Below are 15,256 nucleotides of genomic sequence, written 5' to 3'. Positions count from 1 at the left end.
AGCCTCACTGTAGGGTATGGGGACTTCTCCCAGCAGCGCTCAAGCAAGAAGGCTGATAAATAGCACTGAGGGCCCAGGTGAGGGTGGAACCAGGCACGGGGGTCTAGTATCATTTCCACATAGTCATGTGGAGGGTTCAACCATCACCTAGCAACCTGGTAGCAAAGAAAAGGAAGTAAGTATCTGAATTGAGGCAGGCGGGGCTTGTGCCTTTTCTTTTGGCTAGAATGTTGGGGACAATGTTGCATGCCAGTAGGAATGTACAACCTTTGGGAGCAACTTGGCATTAACTAGTAAAATTCAAGATGCACATAGACCCTGGAGAAATCCCTGCACGTGTGCATGAGGAGACCAGCATGAGAGTGTTACGGCAGCAGTATGGGAAATACCTCAAAACTGGAAACAATCTTAATGTTCATCAAGAGAATGGAGATGGGAGCATATCCATGCAGCAGGAAACCATAGAACTGTGAAGACAAATCAATCAGAGCTCCATGTGTCAGCATGGAAGACTCTGGAATGTAATATGGAGCAGCCCTGTGGGCACCCAGCCTTTACAGGCCACAGTTCTACGTCCCCCAAGTTGGCTGAGTCTTGGAGCAGGGAAACGCCTGGTCTCCTGTGGAGTAACGTGGGAATCACCTACAAGACCTACCTACATCCAATCCACCAAGGGCCCAATGCCTGAGTTTCCACCATTAGAAATCTGTTCCCTTGGGTCAAGGCTATGTGCTCTGTAGGCAATTAGAGAGACCAGTGGTTTCATTCTGCAGAGCTCTGCTGAGCAGCTATGGGTCACACTCATACCTCCTCTCACTAAAAAGCTCACGGAAGGAAGCTGATGGGCAGGAAGGCTAAGCAGCAGGGTTGGGGCCAAATTCAAAGCACAGTGGTATTTAAGGATGGGTCCGATGACAAGAGGTCAGAGGAGGCAGCTGGAAAGCATCAGGAAACAGAAATGCCTATGAAATTACAAGAATTTTAAGAAGGAGTTGCAGAAACTGGTCAAATATCAGGAGGTAGGTCAATTCAGGTGAAGATAAAAAATATGTCATTTAATAATCCAACAAGAAGTCACTGGTAACCTTAGTGGGGACGGTTTCAGTAGACTGATGGGGGTGGAATCCAGACTTGGTGGGTAGTAAAATAAGCTAAGGAAATACAGGCACAAAATTCGGGCTCCTTTCAAGAAGTTTGTGAGGGGCAGGGTGGGAACTCTAAGGAGAGAGAAGGTGAAGGTTTTCTAGAATGAGAAAGAATTATGCTTGTGGGGTGAAGGAAAGGAACCACACAAGGGAAGGATTAGAGAATCAAAGAAAGAGGGGTAATTTATTGAACTGAATCCTGGAGGAGGCTAGAGAGTGTGGGAGGGGAGGGAGAGCTTGGGAGAAGACTGGTCTTGGAAATACCATGTGGATCCTGTTAGAAGCAAAGAAGAGAAGAGCAGTGAACCTGACATGCTTCACTCTCCCAGGGAGGGAGACGTTAAAGTCATCGGAGACAGAGATAGGAGTGGGGTGAACAATTGGAGGAGAGTTGGACACACAGGAAACAGCCATCATGGGGGAATGGAATTAGAGTCTAGCCAGGTGTAAATAAAAGCACCAGCCTAAGAGCTGGCTGAGTTGGAAACCATGTCTCTGTACTGGTGTTAATTTTCTTCTGTCCCAGTAGAACTTGACAGCCCTGAAGCCCCACAGAGAAGCTGGAAGGCTGGATTATTCCTTGCTGGGGTAGGCAGGGAAGGTACAGCTGGACATGAGGCTTATGGCCACTGAGAGCTCTGGTTAGACAATAGCAGCTCGGGGACAGCTGGGGTTGACAAACAAAAGAGACTTTGCCAGTTTTCTTTTCTAACAGAGATCACTATCTGTTATAACTTTAAAAACATTAAATAGAAAAGCATTTAGAATGGCTGGAGTTGATGTTTTCAACATTGAAGTAGCAACCTGCACCCCACCTTGCTCTGAGTCACTGACCAGGGTCAAGTGCCTTCTATGGGCACATGGCCTTGCCAATATTCAGCTCTTGGCATCGGGTCTGCCCTGCAAACCCAGAGGTCAGTCATAGCAGGATGAGATTCTTATCTTTACTTCCACCCCAGCCCCTGCAGGCAACTGCTGCTGCAGGTGCTTAAGAAGAAAAGTTTGTAAGTTCCTCAAACGTGGCATTTGGGTTAACCTATTGACCTACTGAAAAAATTGACTGGATTGAAAACTATTATGTCCAGCCACTGCTTTTTTGTTGTTGTTTTTGTTGAGGTGCAGTCTGGCTCTGTTACCCAGACTGGAGTGCAGTGGCGTGATCTCGGCTCACTGCAGCCTCCGCCCCTGGGTTCAAGCAATTCTCCTGTCTCAGCCTCCCAAGTAGCTGGGACTACAGGCGCCTGCCACCACACCCAGCTAATTTTGTATTTTTAGTAGAGATGGGGTTTCACCATATTGGCCAGGCTGGTCTCAAACTCCTGACCTCAGGTTATCCACTCACCTCGGCCTCCCAAAGTGCTGGGATTACAGATGTGAGCCACCGCGCCCAGCCTCGCCACTGCTTTTTGAATACGGAACATACTGCTGGACACCAGCAGTTTTCTAACCCTGGTAAACATCTCTAAGGAATTTTGTCAGTTTTTCAGAATTTTATTTATGGGTCTATTTTTAGTTTGTGTGTTTTATAACTTTTAAGTCATTTTTGGCCAATTATTTCTGCTTGGCACTGTTTATACTTATAAAAAGAATTATTTAAATATCCAATGACAGGGTCTGTTCATAGTTCCCTTTCTTTTTTTCTTATTAGAAAAGCAGAATTTTGGCCAGGTGCGGTGGCTCATACCTACAATCCCAACACTTTGGGAGCTTTAGGCAGGAGGATCTCTTGAAGCCAGGAGTTTGAGACCAGCCTGGGCAACGTAGTGAGAGCCTGTCTCTACAAAATATTTTAAAGTTAGCCAGTCATGGTGGTGCATGCCTGTAGTCCCAGCTACTGAGGAGGCTGAGGTGAGAGGATCGTTTGAGCCCAGGAGGTTGAAGCTGCACTGAGCCATGCTCATGCCACTGCACTCCAGCCTGGGTGAGTGAGACCCTGTCTCTAAAAAAAAAAAAAAAAAAAAAAAGGAAAGAAATGTGTATTCATGACAAAAAAAATTAAAAAGCAGACAAGTGGCCGGGCACAGTGGCTCATGCCTGTAATCCCAGCACTTTGAGAGGCTGAGACAGGCAGATCACTTGAGGTCAGGAATTCAAGATCAGCCTGGCCAACATGGTGAAACCCAGTCTCTACTAAAAATACAAAAAATTAGCTGGGAGTGGTGGTGGGTGCCTGTAATTACAGCTACTTGGGAGGCTGAGGCAGGAGAATCGCTTGAACCTGGGAGGCAAAGGTTGCAGTGAGCCGAGATCATGCCACTGCACTCCAGCCTGGGCAACAGAGCAAGACTCCATCTCAAAAGAAAAAAAAAAAAGCAGAGAAGCAAAAGGAGAAATGAAGGATGCGTGTATTACTTCTCAGAGGTGACCATTGTTAGTTAACACCGAGAAACACATCTTCTAGCTCCTTTGCTAAGCCTGTATATAATGAGTTCACATCATATTTACTTTTTGCAACCATTTATAATTGCTTTAAGGAATCCAGTTCTCCAGGGCTCAAGTTCCCACCACCCACCCACCTGCTCTGTGCCCTAAGAAAGGGGTGTTGGAAGCGAGAGTTGAGGGTGCTGTGAGGATAGCATAAGACAGAGACAGACATCGTGGGCTCCCTTTGGAAGGTGAAGTGGCCACATCTGCTTCAGGAATTGCAATGCTGTCGCTGAATAACCATGCTAACAACCACTCCTGGACATCTGTGAATAATCTGGAACCTTATAATTTTGTGTTTTTGGAGAGTTTGACAAAGCCATGGTGGCTCCCTCAACCACAGTCACTCAACTTATGGCTGAGAGGAGCTAGTGAAACTTGAACTTGAACCATAAACAGAGGAGGAGCAAAGTTTGAAAGATAAAACAAGCAGAAGTATCAACAACCATCCTAAATGGTTGTTATCCTGTGATAACATGGTAAGGCCATCCCTCTCCTCACGGAGCATGCCAAGGTGCCCCCAGCAGTAATAGTGTGGGTGTCCAGCTGCCCCTGAAGATTCTGGGACAAGAACTGAACAAAGGTCAGTGAAGAACATCTAAACCAGCAGCTGCTCAGCCCACAGGGCTGCACCATGGCTGGGCAGCAGTGACGAAGAACAGAACCAAGGTGGGCACAGTTGTGGCACCGCAGATTGGGGTCAAATCAGCAGACATGTCTTAAGACCAGTGTACCTTAGAGTCTTACAACCCAGAAAACACTGTTTGGGGACAAAAAAAAGTCACATACCCCTTATACAATGAAAAGTAAGGGTCTGCTTGGGCTTGGGAGGGACAACATTACACTTTATGCCTACGTGCCTAGCTGCAAGGCCTGCTGGGGCAGAAGGGTTGGAAAGTTCTCCAGAAGCAAACTGGAGTGTGGCCCAGAAAAGGGCCAAGACAGAGGCCGTGGGAAGGCCAGGCCAGAGGGGGCATGCAAACTGCAGACAGGACCACAGATTTGGCCTCACAAGGTCCTGGGAACTGGACAGCTTGAAAATTTGAGGATAGGGATCTTAAGAGGTTTCAATGAGCTGTGAGTCCTCCAGGAGAATCTGGTCCACAAATGGCCAAGAAAGATGAGATTTGAGACTTGCAGGAATGAGGATGATGCAGCCCCCACCTCTATCCACTCCTTACTCAACAGATGAAGAAACTCATTGCCCAAGAGATCCAGGGGAAAGGGGGCTGAGGGAGTTCCAGGAAGAGGCATGGGTGGCAGTAGAAGGGAGAGAGGCTTCAGCTCCACCAGACCATGATGGGATAGGCACTTTAATGGTAAGGTAGGGAATAATGAAGCCACCTTCCAAAGCTCTGGTTCTCAGGGTGGGAACTGAGCTCATCACCCCTGATTTGCTGGGCCAACTGGGTAGAGGTCTGCATGTGCCTAGGAGCTTAAGATGCACAGCTGGGGTGGAGCTAGGCTGACTCCATCATCCAGGCAGTGCTGGAGGCCAAGGCTCAAAGAGGACAGGCTGATTTCCTGACTTGCAAGGCAGAGGACAATCAGGGCAATCTCAGCCCCCATTCCAGCTTCACTTGAGGTTCCAGTCCATTGGCTTAGGCTCCAGCCTCTAGCAGGAAACTTCCTGCCTGAGAGGGGGACAGGGCTCTGTCTTAGTCCTATTTTCTATTGCTATAACTGAATACCTGAACCTGGGTAACTTATAAAGAAAAGAATGTATTTCTTACAGTTCTGGAGGCTGGGAAGTCCAAGAACAGGAAGCCACATCTGGTCACCTTCTGGTGAGGGCCTTGTGCTGTGTCATAACTGGCAGAAGGCATCACAGGGCAAGAGCGGTGCACTGAGAGCCAAACTGGCTTTTATAACATTAATCCATTAATCTGTTAACCCATTTATTCAGAGCCCTCATGACCCAATCATCCTTAAAGCCTCCACTTCTTAATATTGTTACATTGCAGATTAAGTTTCAACATGAATTTTGGAGGGGACAACCTACTCTTGCTCACCAGAGTTCATTCCTCTTCCTCTGCCTGCTTGACCCACTTGGGGAATGAGGAGATGCTCCAGACCCTCCAAGATACTGCCTTCCTGTGCCCACCATTGAGTCCTGCAATCCTTTCCCTTTCAGCCTTCAACAAGGAAGACAGACATGAGGCGTTTCTTTCATGCCCCCAGGACACAGAAGTGGGCCATATTCCCCCTGCAGTCTCTAAGAAAATTGTGAGTAAACTGGCCTCAGGGGGTTACATGGTATATATGGAGAGCAGAGCCTCAGACAGACCCAGGAAGGATTCCTATCTTGGTTCTATCCTATTCCAGACCTTAAGAAAGTTCCCTAATTTCTATGATTCCCCCATTTCTAGCTTATAAAATAAGGATCCTTGCAGGGTATAAAGATTAAACTGAGGTTACGCAGGTAAAACACCTGGCACCTTACCTGGTATATAGGTGCTACCCAGTGAATATTAACATATTTACCTCTCAGCCTAGAGGGCTCACTATGCCTTTTCAGACCTGCTAGGACCTGAGCAAGGGCATCCAGGAGATGGGAGTGAACAACATTCTTTCAACCAACATTTTCACAAAGTCCCTTTGCACTGAGCACCCTGGACATCAACTTCACTTAAAGATTTTTCTTGAAAATAATTATTTTGATATTAAGATGAATATTCTGGGCCAGACGTGGTGGCTCACGCCTGTAATCCCAGCACTTTGGGAGGCCAAGGCAGGTGGATCATCTGTGGTCAGGAGTTCGACACCAGCCTGGCCAACATGGTGAAACCCCATTTCTACTAAAAATACAAAAATTAGCCTGGTGTGGTGGCACACGCCTGTAATCCCAGCTACTCAGGAGGCTGAGGCAGGAGAATCACTTGAATTCCGGAGGCAGAGGTTGCAGTGAGCCGAGATCATGCCACTGCACTCCAGCCTGAGCGACAGAATGAGAGTCTGTCTCAAAAAAAAAAAAAAAAAAAGAAAAAAGAATGTAAAGACTAATGTTCCTCTTGCCTAGCTGTTTCCTAATGATTTTACATTCTGCATTCAAATTCTAAATTCAAAGCAGAAAGTCACAGAATGTTTTTCCATAGGATAGGAGGCTAGAAAGCCAATACCTCATACATATTGCTTTTTATCAGGCTGAATCAAATTCAGATTTATACTTAGGGTTACATGATCAGATGAAATTGCTTTAGAGAGGCTGGGTGCAGTGGCTCACACCTGTAATCCCAGCACTTTGGGAGGCCAAGGTGGGCGGATCACCTGAGGTCAGGAGTTCGAGACCAGCCTGACCAATATGATGAAACCCCGTCTCTACTAAAAATACAAAAATTAGCCGGGCATGGTGTCATGTGCCTGTAATCCTAGCTTGTCAGGAGGCTGAGACAGGAGAATCACTTGAACCAGGGAGGCAGAGGTTGCAGTGAGCCGAGATCACACCATTGCACTCCAGCCTGGGCAACAAGAGGAAAACTCTGCCCCCCCCCAAAAAAAAAAAAATTGCTTTAGAGGCAGAGTTATTTATTCACTGTACTTTACATATTGTTAAGGCTATCTTCTTATGAATCAAAATCACACAAAAATTAGAAAAACTGCTAGTAAGATAAGGGAAAACAAAATTCAAAGCCACGGACTTGGGAAATCACATTATTCCCCCCAAACAATTTAATAACACAAGAAAGCAGCACCAGATGTGGAATTGTACTGTTAATTCATTCAACAAATAGTTCAATATTTACTATGCTCCAGGCACCATTCTAGGCACTGGGAACTCAGCAGTAAATAAAAGTAGCAAAACTTTCTGCTCTCAGGAAGCTTGCATTCTAGTCTGAGGAACAGACAGAATATTCCCGTTCAGTAATACAATTCTTAGTGTAGTAGTAGTGCTGTTTCTGCTGTTTCGTTTTCTTGCCATTTTTCTTGGGGAAAGAGCATGTTCTACCAATCCCCTTCTAAAGTTTGTGGTCATGTTTATGATTTCTTGCCATGCCCCTGCCAGGAGTAAGACAAACTGGATACCAGAACCTTTGGAGTCAAAGTAAACAAAGAATTGGAGAGCTACCTGCAGTGATTCTTCCAAGGACTTAGCTGATACAAAATGGTTCAGAGGTTCCTAGAGGAGGAACCTGAAGTGCCCCCAGGAACAAATACGGTAGGGAACTGAGCCAGAAGAGTGGGAGACCAGGAGCCACCATGATGGGCTACTAGGATAAGCAGAAACAGGAGTGGGATTGACAGGGAGAAGCAAAGTTTAGTTCCATGTGAGGAAAAGCATTTCAAAAACTAGAGCCTCCCCCCAGTGGAATGGGCTGATGGAAGGGCAGTTCTCAGTCTCTGGGGGTGGGTAAACAGACATTTCATGGCTATGTAACCTTGGGCTAGTCCTGTAACCCTCTGGGCATCCATTTCCTTGGCTGTAAAATGGGGAATTCTTATATAATAGTACCTAGTTCATAGTGTTGTGGTTAAGATTAAATAATAGAAAGCATGTAAAATGTTGGAGCACTGCCTGACACAAAGTAACTTAGGCATTGAAAGGCTGTCTAGATCAGATGATGCTTAAGAACGTATACTCTATGTTGTTTTTGTAATGGATTTTATTTTAACTGGTATCAAAACAGTATTATATATAGTCATATCTGGCAAGAAAATTAAAGTCTGTAGTTGTGATCTTAACATAGCAAAAACCAATCAGTCACAAAAACCAAACAGAATCTACAGTTCCCTGTGAGGATCCCTCTGAATGATGCTATCATATTTCTGATATGACTGTGGTCCAACCCCAATACATGACCCCTGGCTGCTTTGGACACATGTGATCTCAGGCCTCCTTGAAGGTGTGCCAGGCTACTGGGCAAAGATAGGCATCCAGCCATACCAGTGTCCAGTGTACACTGGGATCAGGGAACACCCTAAGGCAGGAATACCCCCCAGCCCAAACACACACTCCCCAGCAGGACTGACTTGGGGACAATCTGGGCTTCATGAGAGGAAGACCCCAGAGAGGCTGTGCTCGTCGTGACAATGCTACAAAGAGCCCATTACTCTCCTGACCAGAGCAACAGTGCCAGCCTCAGCCCCAGGGCTGATGGACCCAGGTGTCAGTCTGAGGGCAGCAAAGGATGGAATCCCAACTCACCCATGACGGTTTCTGGGTTCCAAGGGCAGAGGGCAAATCCAAGCAGGTGTCCTCTTCCACCCCCTGTGAGAACGCCCTACAGGCAGCTACAAAGCCCCAGGTGACCTGCTTACATCCTAGCCCCACTTCCCAGCCCTGACGGTTGGTAATGGTCCAAGGGTCAGAGAGGCAGGCAGTCAATCTGCTCATGTGTGCCCGGTAAGCCCTCTGGCCTCTGCTATCCCTACATCAAGCTGGTGTGACTCTGCTCACACCTGCTTTAGGATCAATGACCAGCCTTTAAATGTCAAGCCAATGTCCAGTCCCCAAGTTCTTTCTATCCCACCCTCCCACCGACCAGCTCTCTGGGCATGCTAGACTTGTCTGAACTCTCAGCAGGTACAGCGCTCAGGCCTATCCCCTCCCAATGCCCTCACCCCCAACTACTTAAGAATGAAAATCTCAAACAACAATATCTTCTACACTTGTGGTGCTTAGCACTTTTCAATGCACTTTTCATAACCTGTATATATTGATTAGGATTTTTAGTTGCAAGCAAAAGTAACTATCTTTGGCTGTCATGTACGGCAAAGGAATTTATTTAAAAGACAGTGAGTAGAAAAAAAAGAAAAAAGAGAGAAAAAAAAAAGATAGCGAGTAGCTCATAAAATCTCCAGGAGGCTAGGAGAACCAGGCTTGGAAGCACACAGTCAGGAACAATGCCCCAAATCCCAACTCAGCACTGGTCTAAGAAGACATTATTGTGACCACCAAGGCTGGAATACTGCCCCCCGACCCACACCACAGACAACCCCATGCTGGATGCTGCCCATAAAACTGTTGTCACTGGTAACTGAGATCATACCCATCGAATCACTAAAAGGGCTGCTAAGCAGGCCCTTCCCCTTTGCTGTCTTTTGCTTCCAATTAAAAATTGATGGAGGGAGCCAACAGTGGGTATGGTTTGTCTGGCCAGAGAAGCCTGAGCCTCAGGCCAGTGCCCATGCCCTAGGTGCAAAGGAATATGGCTCTACCTCATGACACATGGAACTCCTCAAGGACAGAAAGGAAGCTCAGATGTCAGGCAACCAAAATGAGTGACACACATCTAACCCTGCATCTCACAATCAACCATCACACCTACACGTGAAGTTGTCAGGATGATTCTTATTTCCTTTTCAGATAGGAGGAGTGGGACCAGGACAGCTTCTCTACAAGCAGGTTGAAATAAAACAGGGAGAAAACCAAACTCTTGCTTTCAGGTTTCAAAAAGAAAAAACAACAACAACAACAAAAACTGCAGGAGTGTAGGATAAGAGGAACTAGGTTTGGCTGCAGGTCACATAAAGATCCCAGCATCTCAGCTTACCATAAGCTTCACATGAACCCAGTTGGAAAGGCTGCTGACTTGGCCACTGCGAAGACTTATGGCCGGGACAGGGTCCTGGCCTCTGGGCCTGCCAGACTTCACCTGGGATTGAACATTCTAGTCTGGCAACATATTTGCTGAGATAGGCAGTCATGGAGGAGGAGGTTCTGTAACACTTGGTATGTGGGCCCTGCTGCTCCTGAGGGCAGAACTGGGTCACATGAAAGCCACAGGGGTAGGCCGAGTGCAGTGGCTCATGCCTGTAATGCCAGCACTTTGGGAGGCTGAGGCAGGTGGGTCACCTGAGGCCAGAAGTTTGAGACCAGCATGGCCAACATGGTGAAACCCTGTCTCTACTAAAAATACAAAAATTAGCCAGGCATGGTGGTGCATGCCTGTAATCCCAGCTACTTGGGAGGCTGAGGCGGGAGAATCACTTGAACCCGGGAGGCAGAGATTGCAGTGAGCAGAGATGGTGCCATTGCACTTCAGCCTGGGCGACAGAATGAGACTCCGTCTGGGAAAAAAAAAAAAAAAGAATGAAAGCCACAGGGGGAAAATGCCAGCTCAACACTTGAAGTGTAGGTCAAAAACTGGACAGGCGGTCCCATGAGGCGGCAAGGTCCTCATTACCAGGGATGTGTAAGCAGAGGACAGAAAGCCATCTGTCCAAAATTTTAGTTGAACTACATGATGAATGCAGTCCCTTGCAACTCTAAGATGCTATGATAAGCTTCCTTTGTGTGCTAAATATTGGGCACAATCTACAAGGTAGGACATCGGCCCTCCAAGAGCCTCCTGGGGACCTACTGAACTAGCCAATGACCAAGAAAAAAAAAAAAAGAAACAAAAAAGAAAAGCAAAAAGGTGCATCCTTACTAGACATTAATTACACATAAAAATAAAAGGAAGGATCATTTTATACTCTACATTAGGAAAACCTGAAAGTAATGCCTAATGTTGGTAAGGCTGCAATAAAGCTGAAACATTCATTCATATTGGTGTTTAGGTAAAATGGGCACTACCCTTTTTATAAGCAATGTAGGGTGCAGTGGCTCACGCCTGTAATCCCAGCACGTTGGGAGGCTGAGGTGGGCAGATCACCTGAGGTCAGGAGTTTGAGACCAGCCTGGCCAACATGGCAAAACCCCATCTCTACTAAAAATACAAAAATTAGCTGGGTGTGGTGGCGCATGCCTGTAATCCCAGTTGCTCAGGAGGTTGAGGAAGGAGAATTGTTTGAACCCAGGAGGCAGAGGCTGCAGTGAGCTGAGATCATGCCACTGCACTCTAGCCTGGGCAACAGAGTGAGACTCCATCTCAAAAAAATAAAAAAAAAAGCAATGTGGCAGATGGTATCAAAAAAACCAAAACTATATTTAATCCTACAACCCAAAAACTGCTTGGGAACTTACCTTAAGAATGAAAGGTAATTGCTATAAACTTGAAGATATTCATTACATTATTATTAATAGACAAAAAGTCTTAACTAGGGGAGAAGTTAAGTGTGGTATGGTATATGATAGAATACTGGGCCATCATTACAAATGGCGTTTATAAAGAACCACTGTTTCTAAAAGGCGAGTCCTGCATCTTGTTCACCACTATAGTCCCAGCACTGTTTAGAACATAGAAACATTTCATTAAAGATTTATTGAATGAATGAGTGAATGGACAATTGAACAAATGAATCCAAGCAAAGGAAAATGCTTATTATATGTTATATATTTTTTAAAAGAACCAAAAATTATTCCTAAGCTATGATTTCCAGAATATGAAAGATTATATATACATATGTCCTAGATGTGGACTGTAATATGGAAAAATTAAAAAAATTAAAAATAGGTCAGGCATGGTGGCTCACGCCTGTAATCCCAGCACTTTGGGAGGTCAAGGTGGGTGGATCACTTGAGATCAGGAGTTCGAGAGCAGTCTGGCCCAAACGGTGAAACCTGTCTCTACTGAAAATACAAAAGTTAGCTGGGTGTGGTGGCAGGCACCTGTAGTCCCAGCTCCTCGGGAGGCTGAAGCACAAGAACCGCTTGAACCCAGGAGGTGGAGGTTGCAGTGAGCCGAGATAGACTGCTGCACTCCAGCCTGGGCAACAGAGGGAGACTCTGTCTCCAAAAAAAAAAAAAAAAAAAAAGTTAGGTTTATGTATTACGGAGGATGTGCTGTTATTCTTATTCATTCAAAGCATTTTGCTGAGTACTTATTATGTACCAGATACTGTTCTATATGCTGTGAGCATAGCAGTGAACAAAATAGACAAAGTCTCTACCCTGATGGAGAGCTTATTCTACTTGGTCACTCGAGAGTTGGGAGTGGGTATAGACAGACAATAAAAAAAAAAAGAGAGAGAGAATGTATATGTTAGATGGTGATAAGTGCTATTGACGAAAAAAAAAAATAGCAAGCAAGGGTGATAGAAAGTGTCAAGAGAGAAAAGGGTGCCATTTTATAGGATGACCATGAGCATATTTAGAGAAAGAGCTTCCAAGCGAAGAAAACAGCAAGTTCAAAGGCTACGAAGGCGCTGAGGCCACAGTGTTTGGTACAATTAAAGAAGGTTAAGGTACTGGAGCACAGAGTCTAGGGGAGGGGTCAGTGAGGCTACAGGAGTCAAAGTTCATGCCACGTAGGCTACCATAAGGACTTTAGGGTTTGCTCTCAATGACACAGAAAAGCCGCTAAGAGCAGAGGTGTGATATGATCTGACTTGGGTTTTAAAACAGTCACTCCTCTTGTAAAAATATTTTATGGAAGTTTAGGATAAAAAAGAAGAATTTTAAACATTGGCCAGATTATCATAACATTTATGAATTGATTCACAAAATATATTCTGAGCTGCCCCCAACCCCACTTCGAGGGGCTGGAATAGCAGGCCTATTTCAAGATTACAAAGACTATCAACCATACGAAAATGTTTTAATATAACATTCTTTTTTTCAAAGATAGGGATTGCTCAAAGCAATTAACTGATTTTGTCCTTTTTTCTTTAGACATTACGGAGATTGTTTTACTTAATTAACATTTAGATGCACGTTTCATATTCTATACCAAGTCCTGTAATTGCAAACTGAGCTCCTGCTTGGGAAATCCTAAAGTTGGCTGCTTATTTGACTTGTCTTAAATATCCCACGCACAGCACTTCGGCAACATCACGCACAGCACTTCGGCAACATCACTCACAATCCGGCATTATTGATAGGAGACCCTCGTGGGAAGTCTAAATGTGCTGGCAAGATTATTTGAAAAACTAATAAAATCCTTGTAATCCCTTTCAAGGATGCAGAGAGGAATATGGCTGCATTTCAAATTCATGGCATTTCAAAGGCATGAATTAAGCTCTAAGCTCTACATTTGGAAAAAAATAAATCAACACAAGTTCTCTAATTTATGTTCTAAACTGAGAAAACAAATCGTTGCTAAGAAATAGAATTTGCAAAAAATATTCAAATTTGTTTCTGAAACACATTTTCTAGTTGATATGCACATACTTAAATCTACAAACTATACCAAAATATAAATTACAGGAATCAACTGTTGAACTTGGTTGATATAATTTCACCATGAAATCCGAAGTCACTTTTTGGTTTGGTTAATTTTATTCCGACATTCTGCCTTTTAGGTGTGTATAAAACTGATCATGTGTATTGATGTTGACACAAGACTTCTGTGAAAATGTATAAGAGGCCAGATGTGGTGCTCGCGCCTGTAATCTCAGCACTTTGGGAAGCCGAGGTGGGTGGATCAGGCCAGGAGTTCAAGACCAGCCTGGCCAACATGGTGATTCCCTGTCTCTACTAAAAATACAAAAATTAGCCAGGCGTGGTGGCGCATGCCTGTAATCCCAGCTACTCGGGAGGCTGAGGTGGGAGAATTGCTTGAACCCAAGAGACAGAGGCTGCAGTGAGCTAAGATTGTACCACTGCACTCCAGCCTGGGTGACAGAGCAAGACCCCATCTCAAAAAAAAAAAAGAAGAAAGAAAAGAAAATGTATGAGAAAGCTCATCGCCTCACTTCCTCCTCACCCCACCTATCTTGGGCAAGAGGACTTCTTCTTAGCACCCACTATCTTGGGTTGTGTGACTCTCATGTCAGAGGGCTCTGTACTCCACCTCTCCACCTTGCCATCATCGAGCACACCACTCACTGTACATTGGCATGGAGCTACCAGGGTTCCTGTCTCCTTCAAACCGGCCATCTTTCCAGGAGACTTGCCAATAACCCATATAACAAACTGGCCTTTCAATCTCATGATCTTCTCTGTCCACCCCAGCCACCCTGCCCCCTCATCCCTGCCCAGAGCTCCTCCATCTCTGACCAGCATTGCTTGCCCTCCCTGCTCTTCCCTGCCACCCACGGCATCTGTCCTCTCACTCCGCCAAGAATCTCACTACCCCCATCTGCCCTCTCCATCCAGGCTTCACCTTCCTCTTGGTGGACTACCATTTCCACCTCTCTTGTCAGTATCTCCAAATCCCTTCCTTTCTTGTTTCCCTTGTCCAGCAAACCCCAGCCTGGACCAGCCTCACCGAGGCTATCTCAGGGCCAACAAGATGCTGGAGAAAGCCCATAACCGCATGGATTAGTGCTTCCACACCCATGGTCTCCAACTTCAGCAGGCCCCACCACTACCCTGCAGCCTCTGTGGATTGCCATTAGCTTTCCCTCCTGTTTTCCACAGCAGCCATCTTGAATCTTTTCTTCTTTCTCCAAGTTTCCCACCCCACCACACCTCCTCACACTGAGCACATATCCTTGCTTCCAGCATCAGAGAAGTAATGGCCATGGAATATGAACTCCCTCAATTTCCAGAGCCACCTCTCAACTACCTACCTACATGTTTATTATTGTTAAACGTCCTAATTGCTCCCAACTCAAAACAAAATTGTTCATCAACCTATATTCCTTCTGGTTTTCTCTCTTCTCCCCTTCCAAAGCAATCCATTCCCCACAGTTGTCTACATGTACTCCCATTCACGGAGACTTCTGTCCCTGCTACTCCCCTGCACCCCCTCTCTCCAAGGTCACCAGTGACCTTTTTGTTGCTAAATTTGGTATTTATTTTTTCAGACCTTGGCTTATCTGAAGGTACCATGTCACCCCACTTCCTCCCTGTGGCTTCTGTGGCACCCCACCCTGTGATTTTCTTCCAATCTCTCTGACTGGTCTCACCTTTTCCTCTGGGC

Source organism: Pongo abelii, chromosome 18 (genome assembly GCF_028885655.2).
Source record: "Pongo abelii isolate AG06213 chromosome 18, NHGRI_mPonAbe1-v2.0_pri, whole genome shotgun sequence".
In the NCBI taxonomy this organism is placed as follows: domain Eukaryota; kingdom Metazoa; phylum Chordata; class Mammalia; order Primates; family Hominidae; genus Pongo; species Pongo abelii.
This window is presented reverse-complemented; position numbering follows the sequence as displayed.